Genomic DNA, 19,615 nt, shown 5'->3' with positions numbered 1-19,615 from the left:
CAGTAACTTGATGCGGCTGTTAGGAAGGAATTAAATACTATGAAAGTATTTACGAAAAGAACTGGAATTAAAAAAATGCAAAGCAAGTCCAGTGACTTGATGCCTTTTTTCATTGAGTCTTTCAAAAAAAAGAAAAACATGTTAGGAGCACCACAATAGCAGAAATCTGTTGAAGCAGCTGAAGCAAAAGCTCTGTTGATTTGCACAACAAGTTCAGTAACTTGATGCAAAATGGCGCAGCTAAGTATCTATCAAGAGAAAAATCCGAAAGTATAGCCCTTTATTTGAAATAGGCAAACCAAGCCCAGTGACTTGATGCCTTTTTTATTATTAGTTTTTAAACAAAAACAATAATTTGTCAGAGGCGCGACATATATTTTTGAAAATTCGGAAATGAACTCATTAAATTGATTGCATAGCAAGTTCAGTAACTTGATGCGGCTGTTAGGAAGGAATTAACTACTATGAAAGTAACTACAAAAAGAACTGGAATTAAAAAAAATGCAAAGCAAGTCCAGTGACTTGATGCCTTTATTATTAGTTTTCAAACGAAAACAATAATTTGTCAGAGGCGCGACATATATTTTTGAAAATTCGGAAATGAACTTATCAAATTGATTGCATAGCAAGTTCAGTAACTTGATGCAGCTGTTAGGAAGGAATTAACTACTATGAGACTAACTACGAAAAGAACTGGAATTAAAAAATTGCAAAGCAAGTCCAGTGACTCGATGCCTTTTGTTATTAGTTTTCCAACGAAAACAAAAATTAGTCAGGGATGCGACATAAACTTTTGAAAATTCGGAATTGAACTTATTAAAATGATTGCATAGCAAGTTCAGTAACTTGATGCGGCTGTTAGGAAGAAATTAACTACTATGAGACTAACTACGAAAAGAACTGGAATTAAAAAAAAAAGCAAAGCAAGTCCAGTGACTCGATGCCTTTTGTTTTTAGTTTTCCAACGAAAACAAAAATTAGTCAGGGGCGCGACATAAACTTTTGAAAATTCGGAATGGAACTCATTAAAATGATTGCATAGCAAGTTCAGTAACTTGATGCGGCTGTTAGGAAGGAATTAACTACTATGAGACTAACTACGAAAAGAACTGGAATTAAAAAAAGCAAAGCAAGTCCAGTGACTCGATGGCTTTTGTTATTAGTTTTCCAACGAAAACAAAAATCAGTCAGGGGCGCGACATAAACTTTCGAAAATTCGGAATTGAACTCATTAAAATGATTGCATAGCAAGTTCAGTAACTTGATGCGGCTGTTAGGAAGGAATTAAATACTATGAGACTAACTACGAAAAGAACTGGAATTAAAAAAAAAAACAAAGCAAGTCCAGTGACTCGATGCCTTTTGTTTTTAGTTTTCCAACGAAAACAAAAATTAGTCAGGGGCGCGATATAAACTTTTGAAAATTCGGAATGGAACTCATTAAAATGATTGCATAGCAAGTTCAGTAACTTGATGCGGCTGTTAGGAAGGAATTAACTACTATGAGAATAACTACGAAAAGAACTGGAATTAAAAAAAGCAAAGCAAGTCCAGTGACTCGATGGCTTTTGTTATTAGTTTTCCAACGAAAACAAAAATCAGTCAGGGGCGCGACATAAACTTTCGAAAATTCGGAATTGAACTCATTAAAATGATTGCATAGCAAGTTCAGTAACTTGATGCGGCTGTTGGGAAGGAATTAAATACTATGAGACTAACTACGAAAAGAACTGGAATTAAAAAAAAGCAAAGCAAGTCCAGGGACTCGATGCCTTTTGTTATTAGTTTTCCAACGAAAACAAAAATTAGCCAGGGGCGCGACATAAACTTTTGAAATTCGGAATTGAACTCATTAAAATGATTGCATAGCAAGTTCAGTAACCTGATGCGGCTGTTGGGAAGGAATTAAATACTATGAAAGTAATTACAAAATGAACTGGAATTAAAAAAAATGCATAATAAGTTCATTAACTTGATGCAGCTGTTAGGAAGGAATTAACTACTATGAGACTAAATACGAAACGAACTGGAATTAAAAAAGCAAAGCAAGTCCAGTGACTCGATGCCTTTTGTTATTAGTTTTCCAACGAAAACAAAAATTAGTCAGGGGCGTGACATAAACTTTTGAAAATTCGGAATTGAACTCATTAAAATGATTGCATAGCAAGTTCAGTAACTTGATGCGGCTGTTAGGAAGGAATTAACTACTATGAGACAAACTACGAAAAGAACTGGAATTATAAAAAGCAAAGCAAGTCCAGTGACTCGATGGCTTTTGTTATTAGTTTTCCAACGAAAACAAAAATTAGTCAGGGGCGCGACATAAACTTTTGAAAATTCAGAATTGAACTCATTAAAATGATTGCATAGCAAGTTCAGTAACTTGATGCGGCTGTTAGGAAGGAATTAAATACTATGAGACTAACTACGAAAAGAACTGGAATTAAAAAAAGCAAAGCAAGTCCAGTGACTCGATGCCTTTTGTTATTAATTTTCCAACGAAAACAAAAATTAGTCAGGGGCGCGACATAAACTTTTGAAAATTCGGAATTGAACTCATTAAAATGATTGCATAGCAAGTTCAGTAACCTGATGCGGCTTTCAGGAAGGAATTAAATACTATGAAAGTAATTACAAAAAGAACTGGAATTAAAAAAATGCATAGCAAGTTCAGTAACTTGATGCAGCTGCTAGGAAGGATTTAACTACGATGGTACTAACTACGAAAAGAACTGGAATTTAAAAAAAGCAAAGCAAGTCCAGTGACTCGATGCCTTTTGTTATTAGTTTTCCAACGAAAACAAAAATTAGTCAGGGGCGCGACATAAACTTTTGAAAATTCGGAATTGAACTCATTAAAATGATTGCATAGCAAGTTCAGTAACTTGATGCGTCTGTTAGGAAGGAATTAAATACTATGAAAGTAATTACGAAAAGAACTGGAATTAAAAAAATGCAAAGCAAGTCCAGTGACTTGAGGCCTTTTTTTTATTAGTTTCCAACGAAAACAAAAATTTCTCAGGGATGCGACATAAACTTTTGAAAATTCGGAATTGAACTTATTAAAATGATTGCATAGCAAGTTCAGTAACTTGATGCGTCTGTTAGGAAGGAATTAAATACTATGAAAGTAACTACGAAAAGAACTGGAATTAAAAAAATGCAAAGCAAGACCAGTGACTTGATGCCTTTTTTCTTAGTTTTTAAATGAAAACATTAATTTCTCATAGGCGCGACATAAATTTTTGAACACTCAGAAATGAACTCATTAAATTGATTGCATAGCAAGTTCAGTAACTTGATGCGGCTGTTAGGAAGGAATTAAATACTATGAAAGTAATTACGAAAAGAACTGGAATTAAAAAAATGCAAAGCAAGTCCAGTGACTTGAGGCCTTTTTTTTATTAGTTTCCAACGAAAACAAAAATTTCTCAGCGGCGCGACATACATTTTTGAAAACTCGGAAATAAACTCATTAAATTGATTGCATAGCAAGCTCAGTAACTTGATGCGGCTGTTAGGAAGGAATTAAATACTATGAAAGTAATTACGAAAAGAACTGGAATTAAAAAAATGCAAAGCAAGTCCATTGACTTGATGCCTTTTTTATTATTAGTTTTCCAACGAAAACAAAAATTTTGTTATCGGCGCGACATAAATTTTTGAAAATTCGGAAATGAATATAAAATTGATTGCATAGCAAGTTCAGTAACTTGATGCGGCTGTTAGGAAGGAATTAAATACTATGAAAGTAATTACAAAAAGAACTGGAATTAAAAAAATGCAAAGCAATTCCAGTGACTTGATGCCTTTTTTATTATTAGTTTTCCAACGAAAACAAAAATTTCTCAGGGATGCGACATAAACTTTTGAAAATTCGGAATTGAACTTATTAAAATGATTGCATAGCAAGTTCAGTAACTTGATGCGGCTGTTAGGAAGGAATTAATTACTATGAAAGTAATTACGAAAAGAACTGGAAATAAAAAAATGCAGAGCAAGTCCAGTGACTCGATGCCTTTTGTTATTAGTTTTCCAACGAAAACAAAAATTAGTCAGGGGCGCGACATAAACTTTTGAAAATTCGGAATTGAACTCATTAAAATGATTGCATAGCAAGTTCAGTAACTTGATGCGTCTGTTAGGAAGGAATTAAATACTATGAAAGTAATTACGAAAAGAACTGGAATTAAAAAAATGCAAAGCAAGTCCAGTGACTTGAGGCCTTTTTTTTATTAGTTTCCAACGAAAACAAAAATTTCTCAGGGATGCGACATAAACTTTTGAAAATTCGGAATTGAACTTATTAAAATGATTGCATAGCAAGTTCAGTAACTTGATGCGTCTGTTAGGAAGGAATTAAATACTATGAAAGTAACTACGAAAAGAACTGGAATTAAAAAAATGCAAAGCAAGACCAGTGACTTGATGCCTTTTTTCTTAGTTTTTAAATGAAAACATTAATTTCTCATAGGCGCGACATAAATTTTTGAACACTCAGAAATGAACTCATTAAATTGATTGCATAGCAAGTTCAGTAACTTGATGCGGCTGTTAGGAAGGAATTAAATACTATGAAAGTAATTACGAAAAGAACTGGAATTAAAAAAATGCAAAGCAAGTCCAGTGACTTGAGGCCTTTTTTTTATTAGTTTCCAACGAAAACAAAAATTTCTCAGGGATGCGACATAAACTTTTGAAAATTCGGAATTGAACTTATTAAAATGATTGCATAGCAAGTTCAGTAACTTGATGCGTCTGTTAGGAAGGAATTAAATACTATGAAAGTAACTACGAAAAGAACTGGAATTAAAAAAATGCAAAGCAAGACCAGTGACTTGATGCCTTTTTTCTTAGTTTTTAAATGAAAACATTAATTTCTCATAGGCGCGACATAAATTTTTGAACACTCAGAAATGAACTCATTAAATTGATTGCATAGCAAGTTCAGTAACTTGATGCGGCTGTTAGGAAGGAATTAAATACTATGAAAGTAATTACGAAAAGAACTGGAATTAAAAAAATGCAAAGCAAGTCCAGTGACTTGAGGCCTTTTTTTTATTAGTTTCCAACGAAAACAAAAATTTCTCAGCGGCGCGACATACATTTTTGAAAACTCGGAAATAAACTCATTAAATTGATTGCATAGCAAGCTCAGTAACTTGATGCGGCTGTTAGGAAGGAATTAAATACTATGAAAGTAATTACGAAAAGAACTGGAATTAAAAAAATGCAAAGCTAGTCCATTGACTTGATGCCTTTTTTATTATTAGTTTTCCAACGAAAACAAAAATTTTGTTATCGGCGCGACATAAATTTTTGAAAATTCGGAAATGAATATAAAATTGATTGCATAGCAAGTTCAGTAACTTGATGCGGCTGTTAGGAAGGAATTAAATACTATGAAAGTAATTACAAAAAGAACTGGAATTAAAAAAATGCAAAGCAATTCCAGTGACTTGATGCCTTTTTTATTATTAGTTTTCCAACGAAAACAAAAATTTCTCAGAGGCCTGACATAAATTTTTGAAAACTCGGAAATGAACTCATTAAATTGATTGCATAGCAAGTTCAGTAACTTGATGCGGCTGTTAGGAAGGATTTAAATACTATGAAAGTAATTACGAAAAGAACTGGAATTAAAAAAATGCAAAGCAAGTCCAGTGATTTGATGCCTTTTTTATTATTAGTTTTCCAACGAAAACAAAAATTTCACAGAGGCGCGACATAAATTTTTGAAAACTCAGAAATGAACTCATTAAATTGATTGCATAGCAAGTTCAGTAACTTGATGCGGCTGTTAGGAAGGAATTAAATACTATGAAAGTAATTACAAAAATAACTGGAATTAAAAAAATGCAAAGCAAGTCCAGTGACTTGATGCCTTTTTTATAATTAGTTTTCCAACGAAAACAAAAATTTCTCAGAGGCGCGACATAAATTTTTGAAAACTCGGAAATGAACTCATTAAATTGATTGCATAGCAAGTTCAGTAACTTGATGCGGCTGTTAGGAAGGAATTAATTACTATGAAAGTAATTACGAAAAGAACTGGAATTAAAAAAATGCAGAGCAAGTCCAGTGACTTGATGCCTTTTTTATTATTAGTTTTCCAACGAAAACAAAAATTTCTCAGAGGCGCGACATAAATTTTCGAAAACTCGGAAATGAACTCATTAAATTGATTGCATAGCAATTTCAGTAACTTGATGCGGCTGTTAGGAAGGAATTAAATACTATGAAAGTAATTGCAAAAAGAACTGGAATTAAAAAAATGCAAAGCAAGTCCAGTGACTTCATGCCTTTTTTATTATTAGTTTTCCAACGAAAACAAAAATTTCTCAGAGGCGCGACATAAATTTTTGAAAACTCGGAAATGAACTCAATAAATTGAGTGCATAGCAAGTTCAGTAACTTGATGCGGCTGTTAGGAAGGAATTAAATACTATGAAAGTAATTACGAAAAGAACTGGAATTAAAAAAATGCAAAGCAAGTCCAGTGACTTGATGCCTTTTTTATTATTAGTTTTCCAACGAAAACAAAAATTTTTTCATAGGCGCGACATAAACTTTTGAAAATTCGGAAATGAACTCATTAAATTGATTGCATAGCAAGTTCAGTAACTTGATGCGGCTGTTAGAAACGAATTAAATACTATGAAAGTAATTACAAAAAGAACTGGAACTAAAAAAATGCAAAGCAAGTCCAGTGACTTGATGCCTTTTTTATTATTACTTTTCCAACGAAAACAAAAATTTCTCAGAGGCGCGACATAAATTTTTGAAAACTCGGAAATGAACTCATTAAATTGATTGCATAGCAAGTTCAGTAACTTGATGCGGCTGTTAGGAAGGAATTAAATACTATGAAAGTAATTACGAAAAGAACTGGAATTAAAAAAAATGCAAAGCAAGTCCAGTGACTTGATGCCTTTTTTATTATTAGTTTTCCAACGAAAACAAAAATTTTGTCGGAGGCGCGACATAAACTTTTGAAAACTCGGAAATGAACTCATTAACTTGATTGCATAGCAAGTTCAGTAACTTGATGCGGCTGTTAGGAAGGAATTAAATACTATGAAAGTAATTACAAAAATAACTGGAATTAAAAAAATGCAAAGCAAGTCTAGTGACTTGATACCTTTTTTATTATTAGTTTTCCAACGAAAACAAAAATTTCTCAGAGGCGCAACATGAATTTTTGAAAACTCGGAAATGAACTCATTAAATTGATTTCATAGCAAGTTCAGTAACTTGATGCGGCTGTTAGGAAGGAATTAAATACTATGAAAGTATTTACGAAAAGAACTGGAATTAAAAAAATGCAAAGCAAGTCCAGTGACTTGATGCCTTTTTTATTATTAGTTTTCCAACGAAAACATAAATTTCTCAGAGGGGCGACATAAACTTTAAAAAACTCGGAAATGAACTCATTAAATTGATTGCATAGCAAGTTCAGTAACTTGATGCGGCTGTTAGGAAGGAATTAAATACTATGAAAGTAATTACAAAAAGAACTGGAACAGATATTAGGAATGCTCAGAAATTGAACACAATTTAACCATAAAACTTCTGTTCAATTGATGTGGTTTTCGTAATGAAAAATCCTTAAAGTGAAATACTTTACGGAGCGAAGTTACTGGAACGAGTTTTTTATTTGTGCCTTCAGAAACTGAGTAGAAGACGCCTTTAAAGAGTTCAAGTTTTTCAACAACATCAAAACTTCTAACGCTGGCCATTAGTTTGTCAGGGAAAGGACGATCGGGAAATTTTACAAAATACTCTATTTGGCCAAATTTTTCTTCATTTTCATCGAAGAAGTAAACATAGCAATTTCCCAGCCTGGATCTTCTGTAAGGTTCGCAATCAAAGTAAACATTTTTTATTGTCACCCGATTGAAAAATTTCCCATCAGGGTATTGTTTTCGTCCTTCTTTGACCGCTTCTGTCTCACGGAACTCATTGTCATAACCTTCATCAGCGACGTTTGAGCATCCAACAAATTTGTCAAAAAGGGTTTTCAATTTTGGGTTAAAAACTTCTTTTTGAGCTAATTTTTGACGCTGTAAAAATCGTCTACATATGATTTCAGCTTCTGAATGCGATCCACTATAATGCTGCGAAAGTAATCTGTTGGCGGCCTCAAAACTCATAGCAGAGTTTTAGCAGAGAGGCCCAAATCTCCTGACCTGGTCTGCAAAATGTCTCAGACAATGTACATTGATAGTTTCAATTTTCTCATTTCCCATTTGAACTGATACAATTTCCTCGCAAAACTCATTGAGAAGCTTTTCTGAAATTCTAGTTGTAGCTTCGCAGCTGGATTCTAACAGCAGACGGATACCAAAAACCAATTTCGAAAGATGCGAGAACAAAAAAGAGGGAAGTCTGTTCATAAATACAATAGGACTTATATAAAAAAACCAATTGAAGTGTTCGTTCGCTTTGAACTGAGGCATATCGTCAAGAGACCTAATCTTTCTTGAAAACGCGACCATTTCTCTAGGGCAGCACATGTTAGAAACAACAATGTTAATTTTGATTTTTTCTTCAGTGTTCAGTTCTTTAAAGCAAAACCGCAGAAGCTCAGGGAAAACACCGAATAACACACAGTGCATATAATCAATTGGCGCGGTAAGTGGAAGGCCATCATTTATTGAGGAAAAAGCACTTCTACCTTTATCACCAACAACATTATAGAGCGTATCAGCTTCAAAAACTTCGGTTAATTTTATGAAGTTATTATTTACTGATTGTTCCCGTACATCACCACACTGGTCCGATGGATAATAGGAATGGGTTTTTCCTATCGTTTTTCCGGGCACAGTGCAATAATGGCATCCGTAATAGCCATTGAACTTGAACATATTGAGAATATGGCTTTTCGCGCCAAGATCAGATACTAACAGCCGAACTTTAAAGGATACACTGATAGTACAATTATCAACGCTGTCATAAACCTCTACAGAAGATAGCAGTTCTCCCTTCAAAAACGGAACAATTTCAAACCAATCGGGTTGACCTCCACCAACGAATAGCGCTGCCAGAACAATATTTTTCTGGGACATCCTAAGACGAGGGGGCAAATCGGCAATTTGATCCCAAATGGGCCACAATTCTTTCCTCATGGTTGATTTTTTGATGCTGACTCCGTCAGAGAAAAAAACTAAACTGATTTTGCTTGCACCGTTGTTGTCTTTTTTCACAAAAGGAAAGACATTGGAGTTGAAATCTGAGTTTGGCTCCCTTTGTCGATTTACTTAATGTTTGAAAATGGCTTGCAAATTTTTCTGAACCAAAAAGCGCAATTGAAATCTGAAGTTAAGTACACAAAAAGAATAGCGCTCTTTTTTGCGAAAGCAGCGTATCTGCTCTTGAAAATTCTGTTTGATTTTCTTAATATGAGAGTAACCAGAAGAAAAACAATTATCAGATGGAAGAAAAGCTTTTATCAAACTGTGAACAGAAGAAGCACACACATCCGAGAGATTAAACCGAGAACACAATAAATCAGTCAAGATAGCAGCTTCTTCAGCTGTTAGTTCGCTACCGTCAAACAGTTTTTCTGTTGCCGAACTCGATGTTTCTTCAATACAATGGGAAAAAGAAGTCTCGGAGTCTGATAGATCGGGCATATCCGGAGGCACTTCCAAATCCTCCCCGGCTCCACCAGATTTTTCTAAAGAGGGGTAAACAATGTTTGATACGGGAAATATCCCCTTGATTGAAGGAGAAAACTTTTCGCTGCCTACATCACAGTCAGAATCTGTTAAAACATAACTACTTGTTGGAGACTCATCTTCAGACTCTTGGACAGATTCGGTGTCAGCACATGACATAGATGACTCATCAGAAGCGATTTTGGGTGAATTTTCTGTACTTAGAGGACTACTTGTAACAGCGTTAAATAATTCGATCAATTCACGTCCCCTGATCCTTCTTTTCTTAAGTACAGGCTCTTCAGTAATGTAAACAGGACTTTCCACAGTTTCAGATCTTAAACTCAAGAGTTCTTCGTCAGCAAGATCAGTTATTAGGTCACCAAGCAGCAAATCAAAGGTAACTTCGAATAATAAGTTATCAGTTTTTGAGGTTTCGCAAGTCCTGCAGAGACAACTGTTGAATTCGAAGAATTTGGGGCCGTATTTTACGAACAACTCGTCACCAGGGCTCATGCGTCGTTTCACTTTCAATTGAACTATGCCAGAATCACTTGTGAAATCTTACTCACAATTTGGAGTACAGTCAGAACTCACAAACCTTACTCAGCAAAAGCAGTTGCTCTCCGGTACGTTAGGAAGACATTACGGATAGATCAGTAACGACTCCATCAGGTATCGCGGCAACAAAACCCACAGGATTTCTCCTCATAACAGCTGGGGTTCTTAAAATAGTTTTCCCTTTGTATATGAGCCGATAACCACCAAAACGATCATGCTGGATTTCAAAATTGGGAGAGAGTTCTTTGTAAGACCTAGTAATAGCATCATACGTGTTTTTCCACTTGGCTTCTTTCTTTAATTTCCGCTCAAAAATTGTTTCCAGCATAGGTTCAATGGTCTTCATCGCGGGCCGGTCTGGCGTTTCAACCAATCTTTGAACAGCAAACAAATCGCATTGCGCCAAAACCGACCATTCTACTTTTTTTGGCAGCATTACGTCTAAAAAAACAGGAGAAATGGTAATGTCGAGTTTCAAATTTTTTAAACCATAATTTCAAAAAAAACGGAAACCATCAAAGAGTTTTTAGTTAAAAATGACGAAGATTGCCTTTGGGACTCAGTTGAATGAAAACAAAAACAAAACCAATTAAATTAAGAAAACTTTCCGAACAGACAAATAGTACACAACGTTTAAGTCGAACTTATAACCGCAACATAACTAGCTCAAAATTTTTAACTTTACCGCCTTTAAATACAAGGCACCTGAAGCAACATTTTGAAATCTCAGAGAGAGGAAACACTGGAATGAACAAAGTAGGGGGTAGTAATTTGGTGAACACAAAAAAGCCAACTAAACGACTGATACTTCATCATTATCTCTAGCGATTCAAATAATAAAAGCAAAATCAAAAACAAGAGGAAGAGGGATTTTTCGTTTCGTATCAGTTTACTTTAAATTCTCTGATCCTTTTGGATTTCTTATTGATACGCTAATTGCTCATGCTCATTGCTACGGTCTCCATCGTAGTAGGTGCTTACAGTTGTCGCTGCATTGTTATCTAAATAATTTCCGCTATCACCGTCACAAGTGTCAGATGTTCCAATATTGCCACCCTGATCACCACTACGACGTTCGATTGATTTGATTTCGTTCGCCCTATTGTTTACGCTCACCTTGGCCAGCTCGTACATGTGGACCCACTTGTTATCAAATTTCAACCGGAACAGATCTAAATCCCAAAAAAGTCATCGAAAAAGTAATATAAAAGATAAAAAGTAAATAGTAAAAAGATAAAAGTTCCAGACTAATGGAATGCAGATTAGTGTTCGGAACAATTATTCACCAACTTAGTCTACTGAATTACAGAAACTTTCTTGTGCTCACGGTACGCAAACCTTTGAAAAGCTCCTTCCTAACTGGCGAGAAGTCAGTTCGAGTGACTGCCCCCTGCCTCTGTTTTTCCTTAGGGGACAGCATGTGGAGTTTAATCTCTTCTGTTGTTCACAGAAGTTTGCAAGCATTTCTGCCAATGAGTTGTGGTGTTGAACCACCTACTAGTGCCAGGTCTTTCCCTGTTCCTGGTCCAGTTGTTATGGGAAGCAATGGATTATCACTCTCCGGAAAGTTTTTAGCTTTTGGAAGCAGGACACCCAGTTTTGAGACCTCCGCCGTCTAAAGAAATCAATACCAAACTTTCATGTCTAAGCTAATAAAAAAAAGCAAAATAATCTCAACAGCACGCAAGTAAAATCATAAAACCAGCCAACATCATAATGAGATAAATTTCGTACTAACCAATTGCTTAACAGCATTCGTTGAGATCTGAATTTCTCGGTAATTGCGATTGGAAATCGCCTTAAGTTCCGGTCGTAATTCACTCATGCAATTGATGATCAACTGCGCGGCCTTCATGATTTTGTCCGCTGCCGCCTTTATTGAATCTGACGCCTCACGATCAATTTTTGGTTGCTTTAATTCCGTTGCCTCGCCAGCGTTTTTTGTTTTGGCCCTTTTTGACTTTTTTGCAGTTTTCGGGAGTCGACGAAACTAACTTCGGCGCAGCAGGATCAACCGACTCGGCTTCACAATTTTTCTTAAAACAAGAAGGTTTCTATGAAAAAAAAATTCAACTTGAAATACAATCAAATTAAACCTGAGTTTTTGCTGTCACGCTGCAATCCGGTTCTTCATTCTCTTGAATCTCACTTAGGGTTTTTGAAACGTCTTGAGGATCCAGCAACACAAAGGTTGACAATGAGGACTCTGCTCAGCATCATTGACCTCTTCTCCGTTGGGAGCGACGTTTTCGTTGCCACTCTTTTGAGCTAACTCCAACTTCCGTCGGGCACCTTGTGGCCCAACGTTTTGACTGATCAAGATTTGGTCAATATCTTCGTAAACAGTTAAGTCTGGATCTACCGGCACGTTCATTAGAGGCTGAAAGCTCGTATTTCCTTCAGCGTCTTTTATTTGAACGCACGCGTCTCTCATGTGCTCATAACAAAATTTCTCATGTCCAACTGCAAGAACTAATGGCGTCCACACATACGACTTGGTTTTAGGATTTTTTTTATCGATTTTATGTTCACCTAATCATCCCGCTAGAAAAACGTTTCTTTAGAAAAATTCATTTAAGTAAATTTTGGTTCAAAGAAACTCTCACTTTTATGTAGCGACGCTCTCGTATCTCCATGCAAATAGAATCACATCGTGACCAAACTACGCTGCATTTTTGATCTTCGAAGTACACCAACCAAAACTAGTTTTGGAGTTGCTGCTTGATGATCTCTAAAGCTTCTGCTGCTAGTTTTCTATCGTTCGCACCAAGTCCCCGATTACTTCTTTGTGGTCTACCTTCTTGCGACTAAAAAATCATTTAGAAAATAGCAAAACTACATTAATAATGGTAGTGATAATAAAAAAATGTATAGTGATAAAAGAAATTAGCCGCAATGAATTTGTAGATCTGTAGTCTCAAAAAAAACAGACCAAAAAAATTGTCTTTTCATTGAAGGCTGATATGTTATATTTTGATAAAAACCTGTATAAGTTATTGCTGCTTATATTAGCTGCTCTCAAATAACCTTCATTTAGTGTGACACACACCCATTTGACCTTATCTCTAAATTAAAGTAAGTAACAGTCAATTTCAAAGTGAGGAAGTCATTTTTGCGAGTGAGGTAAATCAAGTGTGACCAGAAACTTAATCACGCGAATGAGCAAAAAAACTAGCTCCACTAAGATCAAAAAATGACGTCACACACGCACTTCAGTTGAAATTGCATGAACTAATGAACAAAAAGCAAATTTGAAGTGGTTGTGACGTCATATGGTCGTAACAAAATCGCGATGACGAAATAAAAAAAACCCAATAATAGCCTCAGCAATCGCTTTGCGGCTGTTAATAAGAAAATGAACGGTCGGCCTTCACTCAGCGGACAGTGGAGCAAGCGTCAACAGGAAATTAATGTTATTTGTAAAACCAAATTATTTATAAAACTATAGCAGGAATTTTTTTTCCGCATGGTGAACGCACGAAAGTCTGGACATTTAATATTTCACAAAAAAAGGACCATTTCAAGCCCAGTTGTTTTATAGCTTTATAACGACCCAACAAATGGCAACAAATCAGAACCGTTTCTAAATATAAAGACACACACACATATATATATATATATATATATATATATATATATATATATATATATAAAATATATATATATATATATATATATATATATATATATTAGTAAATACTAAAACGTAACAAAATTAAATAAAAACTAACATTGGCTGCGTCTTCCCGAGCATTGCCTAAATTGTCTTCCCGAGCATTGCCATTTTCTTCGTATAAATGTACTGGCTGATAACTCGTAGAAGTTGCTCCACCATCAAAATGATAACTACTAGAAATTGCTCGTCCTTCGAACTGATAACTACCAGAATTTGTTACGACTGCAGACTGATAAGTACTATTTGCTGGACTTGAACTGACATACTCGTTTGGTGCCGTATTATTACTTTCTCGTGTAGCTGGAATTTGTTGAACGATTCGTACTCTTTTTGACTCTTGTGACATTTTTGAATAACTGCGTTGAGTATTTCTAGCGCACAGGCTGATTCAAGACAATATCTGAAATAAAATTAGCTTAAAGGTAATTAGTCTTTTTTTGACCGCTATGAACAACATTATTTTCATTTCGTAGCTGACGATCACATCAGAGACATTAAACGGTGCAGACAGAGATTCCATATTTAACAAACAGATAGTTTCCCCCCAAAGAATTGTTGGGGGGGGGGTTGGGAGAATTAGAAGACTGAATGACTACCGGAAGAATAAATTCAATTCCGGAAGATTGAATTACAGATTGAGGTACAACAATTAACACCACTCATTAGCACCACTCATTAACACCACTCATGTACATAGTAATGGCTCAGTTAATTCTATTGATAATTGTGCTACGATGAGATCGCTCGCTCCGGCTAACGACTTTCAGCTCATTTTCTTCAGACTCATTGAATTGATCAAAACCAGCCAATACACGAGCTCCAGCCACTCCCCTCAAAATGATAGCTCCGGCTCCCTTCATCATGGACATGAATCCTTCATTCTTCATAAACTGCATCGCACAGTCAATTGATCGCTTATACTTGACAGCTTGTCCAGATGTCATCATCATCATTGTCCAGATGTCGTCTAATGGTATCTATGGGGTATCTATGGGTCTGCAGTCACCGTCACACCGTATCCCAAGCAGAAGACAGCAATAAGTTGGCGTTCTCTCCCAAGAAGTTCTCCCAAGTTGGCGTTCTCTTCAGTGTATCGTACAAGCCGAAGGCACCGCTAGCAATGTTCTTACTGAAGTTGACTACGTAAGGATCTTTTTTGTTGGGTTTGAAGAGAGCTTAAATCGCAAAATTAAGAGTTTGCGTTGGAAAGTATCTAATACAATCAATAACGGAATCAATAACTTCCAGACACAATCAATAACTTCAATAACTTCATAAGACAGAACAAATTTTTAGCGGGTCGATCAATTAATTAAACGGAAACTAGTTATATATCAGACGCGGTTATAAATACGCACGTTTGCAAGGCTCAATCGTGAAGTTGTTATAACCATGTAAGTTATTACCACTAACCAGTCGTCAGTACCACAAAACGTGTGTGTATTCGATTCAGTTTATTGATTAAACACATACAAACTATCTCAACGCGAACGCAAGTTTGAATCGGTAAAAGAAACGTAAGAATTGAAGATTATTGACACAATCTTCATAAGACACATAAGACACAATCAATAACTTCCAGCTTTGATCATCTCATCTTGGTTCTGTAAAAGCAATTTGACTCTTTCGATGGGAGCAGCAGCTGTCTTTGAGATTATAGCAGCAGCTCCGGCAAGGGCGAAATCTTCGAAAAAAGAAAACTTGGGCTTTCCAGTTTGACTAGCAGCTGTGAGAATCATATTGACTGACTAGGTTTGCTGTTTAAATCGTTACTCTCTTCTTTTGACGACAGTAATATTGCTTCTGAACCCTGTTGGAACTGTTTCATTTTTACTTAAACTTGAATATCCAATTCTATCATTCAAATTATATTAATCTTTGTTTTTGTTAGCTTACGGTGGGTTTCCCGTTATACCCCCCCCGCACTACCTTTCCCCCCTTATGGTATAACTAACACGAGTGAGGGAGTACGTTATGAGCACTAAATTTTGATCACGTGTATAACATCCCCCCCTTATGGTATAATTAACACGAGTGAGGGAGTACGTTATGAGCACTAAATTTTGATAACGTATATAACATGATTAAATGGAACAGTTCCTCCCTGTTAAATATGGTCGATCCCGATCCAAATGCGATAAATGATAAGCAAATTAGAACAACATTAGAATAAGAGAATAAGTGAATAAGCGAACAATTGAACAAATTGCAGCAAAAAGCACAAGACATGGGCAATCGTTACCACCCTGGATAAGCTCAATTAAGTCAATTTTAATTGAATGCCTGAATACTGCAAAGTCTGAATACTGCAACATAAGAATACTGCAAAGCCGACAGAATAAGAATCTATGCTAAGCGATTTTTTCCATTTAGTTTTCAGTCCGAAAAAAGCCAGATTTCAGAGTCTCGAAGAACTTAGTACAAGAAATTTTTTCAAGATCCCGATCCAAATGCGATAAATGATAAGCAAATTAGAACAACATTAGAATAAGAGAATAAGAGAAGATCATTAAGAGCAAGATTTATGAGCAATTAGAATAAGCAACGGTTAATGGCGATTAAAACGAAAGTAACCACGTAATCCAGTAAACAAAATAAAGTAAAACAAAGAAGTAAAAAACAAGTACCGTCAACAACTAATTCAAGTGAACAACTGAAGATGATGATGATTTTGTAGATGACTTTACGCTTGTTGACCCCGACTTTGATCCCGAAGACTTTGACCCCGACTTTGATCCCGAAGACTTTGACCCCGACTTTGATCCCGACGACTTTGACCCCGACTCACACCTCAATCTCAAATTAACAGAATTATGAACCCCCTGATGATGTCTCTTTAAATTGGCAGAATAGATAGTTTTGAATGGGCAAAGATCACATTCCGTAGGCCTGATGCTTTTTTGGTGAACGCGGGCAACGTGCCTTGCAGTGATATACTGCGCACGTGATTCATACTCACAAAACCCGCATTCAAATCGCCTCCCCTTGCGTTCATTCACCACCACTACACTACTCGCAGGTGCCCGTTTTTTCCGCAAATTGCGTACAAGATCCATTCGTTCGTTATCGATATCGAACACATTCCCTACTGTTAGAATTCCATGGCACGACTTCTCTTTCGGATCCGCAACTACAAACATAAGTTCCTGCCTGCATTTCATAATCGACTCGTGTAACTCAACCGTAATAACAACCTGTTCCATCTTCTTGATACACAATTCAATCAAATCAAAGTCAGTTCAACAAACACAAATATCAATTACAAGTCTCAATCAAATCTGAAATACACAACATATGAAGACCATGGAGTCTACTATTCAAACACAGGAAAAAAGGTTAACATAAATACACTGGTGCATTCACATCAATCAGGTAGAAACGGCGGAGGTCAGTGGAGGTCGGAAGTCGGTGGAGGTCGGCGGAGGTCGGAAGTCGGCGGAGGTCGGTGGAAGTCGGCGGAGGTCGGAAGTCGGTGGAAGTCGGCGGAGGTCGGTGGAAGTCGGCGGAGGTCGGAAGTCGGTGGAAGTCGGCGGAGGTCGGTGGAAGTCGGCGGAGGTCGGAAGTCGGTGGAAGTCGGCGGAGGTCGGTGGAAGTCGGCGGATGTCGGAAGTCGGTGGTAGTCGGCGGAGGTCGGTGGAAGTCGGCGGATGTCGGAAGTCGGCGGAGGTCGGCGGAAGTCGGTGGAAGTCGATGTGTCAGTTAATTGTAGTGTAGTTCGCAGAAGTTCAGCTAGAATGCAGCTCCGGGTATCGACACGTTGAAAATTTCATGCATGATATCAGTCATTCGAAATTTTCAAAATTTGCTATGTACAGTCTGTTAGTTCTTCGTATGTACAGTCTGATCTGAGACATTCTGTGCAGTGTTAACCAATAATGTAAATGATGCTGCGAAGAAAAAAAACAGACTGGGATGTTTCTTAATCGACTCTGGGCAGACTGGCAAGAGTATTTATACTGCTATTTGTCTGGTACAGTAATGGTTACAATTGAAAATCAATTGTACAGCACTGAAACCCACTGCGACCAAAGTCCGGGTATTCAATAATAGTTTTGATATGATTTTAATCTTCCGCTGTTTTTACAGGGAGTTATTTTATTTTAATTAACTTGGATAAAAAATCTACCAATAGCAAATTTTAGCGATATAAATTTTGTGGGCTAATAGCCATTTTATTTATGGTAGAAGCCTTTTGAGACGATTGTAATAACGGATTTACATCATTATCAACCCTTATTTTTTTAACCTGTTCTTAGCACATTTCGCCCAATAAGATTTAAGAATTTTGGGGGGGTTTACTTAAATGACCCCGATTACCAACTAAGCTCTTTTTTGGGGGCAACAGTTTCCTTGCGGCCAACAATTGACACGATTGACCTCACAACTGATGGTATTTGAATTTGCGTAAAACGAGAATTGAGAAATTAATACGAAATAGAAAAAATCAACATAGAAAATCCGTTTTCCAAATTGGAGTAGTAATATATCGTTTTTATGTATTTTTTTTCAGTTCCTTCTGTACATGGAAAGTTATTTGTATAATTGTCTCGCAACAAATTTAATTTTTAATTGCAGTTTAAAGAATAAGTACAAGGCGTTTAAAAAAACTAAAGATAAAGTTGCGACAATGTGTGAGATGTGTAAAATTACGAGTAGAAAATTTAATGGAGATTTAAATTTGTCATTGTAGGGGAAAAAGAAATGAAAAGGAAAATGGAGTAATAAGTGCGCAATTTCTAGAGATGTGAATTTTTTGCTTTTTTTGCTTGGAAGCGTTCTCAACCTATCTCAGATTTCAATTTGAATTTTAAGTAGTCTAATGACGTCTTCAAATTGTTGGAAGTTGCAACTTGAAAAGCTTAATGCAAATTGATTTCTGAATTGTACTTAGCTGTTTTAGCTGTATCTTCATCTTAACAATGTAAAATGACAAATGCGCCGTTGAAAAAATTACAAAATGTAGTTCTCTAATCAGGAACGGTAAATTATTAGTCTATTTCTGCTAGGTATAACTTGAACAGTAAAAAGTCTCGTAATTTGAATATAATGTATATAAGAACAAACTCAAATAAAAAGTTTGAAGTCGCTTGAAGTAAGAAAACAACACAAACTGCGCAGAATTTTCATGAATACTTCTTGTAAGTCTAAGAATTGTAAATTTTATCGCTATTTTAAGCCTCAAGCCATAATTTCAGACACTCAAATAACGAATAAAATCCAAATATTCATTTAACAGTCTAGTAAGTATTAAGTGTGTCTGTAACGAAATGAAAAGCTTCGCAAAAGTGTAAGACCCTGCAAAATTTTATCCCCCGAAGCTTTTGAAACTGAAATAGTTATTCAAATTCTCGAATTCAATTGCTTTTGCTTTGCGACGGTCAAATACAGCCGCAATCAAAACGCATAAATCGTAGACCTGCTAAGTTTGAATGTGTGTTTTACAATAAGTGCTTTAAGCGCAAACTTTACACAAAGAAAGACTTGGATTTGCTCATAGCCCAGTTTTGATTTGTTTCAGTAATTTGATATTAGCTGACTTCAGTTTTATGTCAACTGAAATTTCGAGCGTGCAAATAAGAAAGTGTTTGAATTCGAGTAACTGTGGGTTCAAAATTTGACAAAACGATATATGTAAAACGTCACAAAGGCTGAAACACTTGATACTAGGTAATAAAATTAAGTTAAAATATCAACACCTCAGCCCCAATCATTTTGAAGT

The 19,615-nt window shown here is 36.0% G+C and overlaps 1 protein-coding gene across 4 annotated transcripts in view; it reads right to left on the bottom strand.

Annotated features, from left to right (window-relative positions):
* LOC142351205 (essential MCU regulator, mitochondrial-like) overlaps nt 1-19,342 on the bottom strand; it is a 33,841-nt gene extending 14,499 nt beyond the window's left edge. For 2 of the 4 annotated variants that reach the window (XM_075403328.1, XM_075403329.1), the window contains exon 1: nt 18,910-19,342. The gene's annotated coding sequence lies outside the window, so the exon portion shown is untranslated. The remainder of the gene's footprint in view (nt 1-18,909) is intronic. The other 2 variants (XM_075403330.1, XM_075403331.1) reach the window with 1 other exon arrangement.
* Nucleotides 19,343-19,615: the final 273 nt, after the last annotated feature.

The sequence above is a fragment of the Convolutriloba macropyga genome, chromosome 12, assembly GCF_964194025.1.
Source record: "Convolutriloba macropyga chromosome 12, txConMacr16.3, whole genome shotgun sequence".
NCBI lineage: Eukaryota > Metazoa > Xenacoelomorpha > Acoela > Convolutidae > Convolutriloba > Convolutriloba macropyga.
The sequence above is the reverse complement of the archived record's forward strand: the minus strand, read 5'-3'. Positions and strand labels throughout refer to the sequence as shown.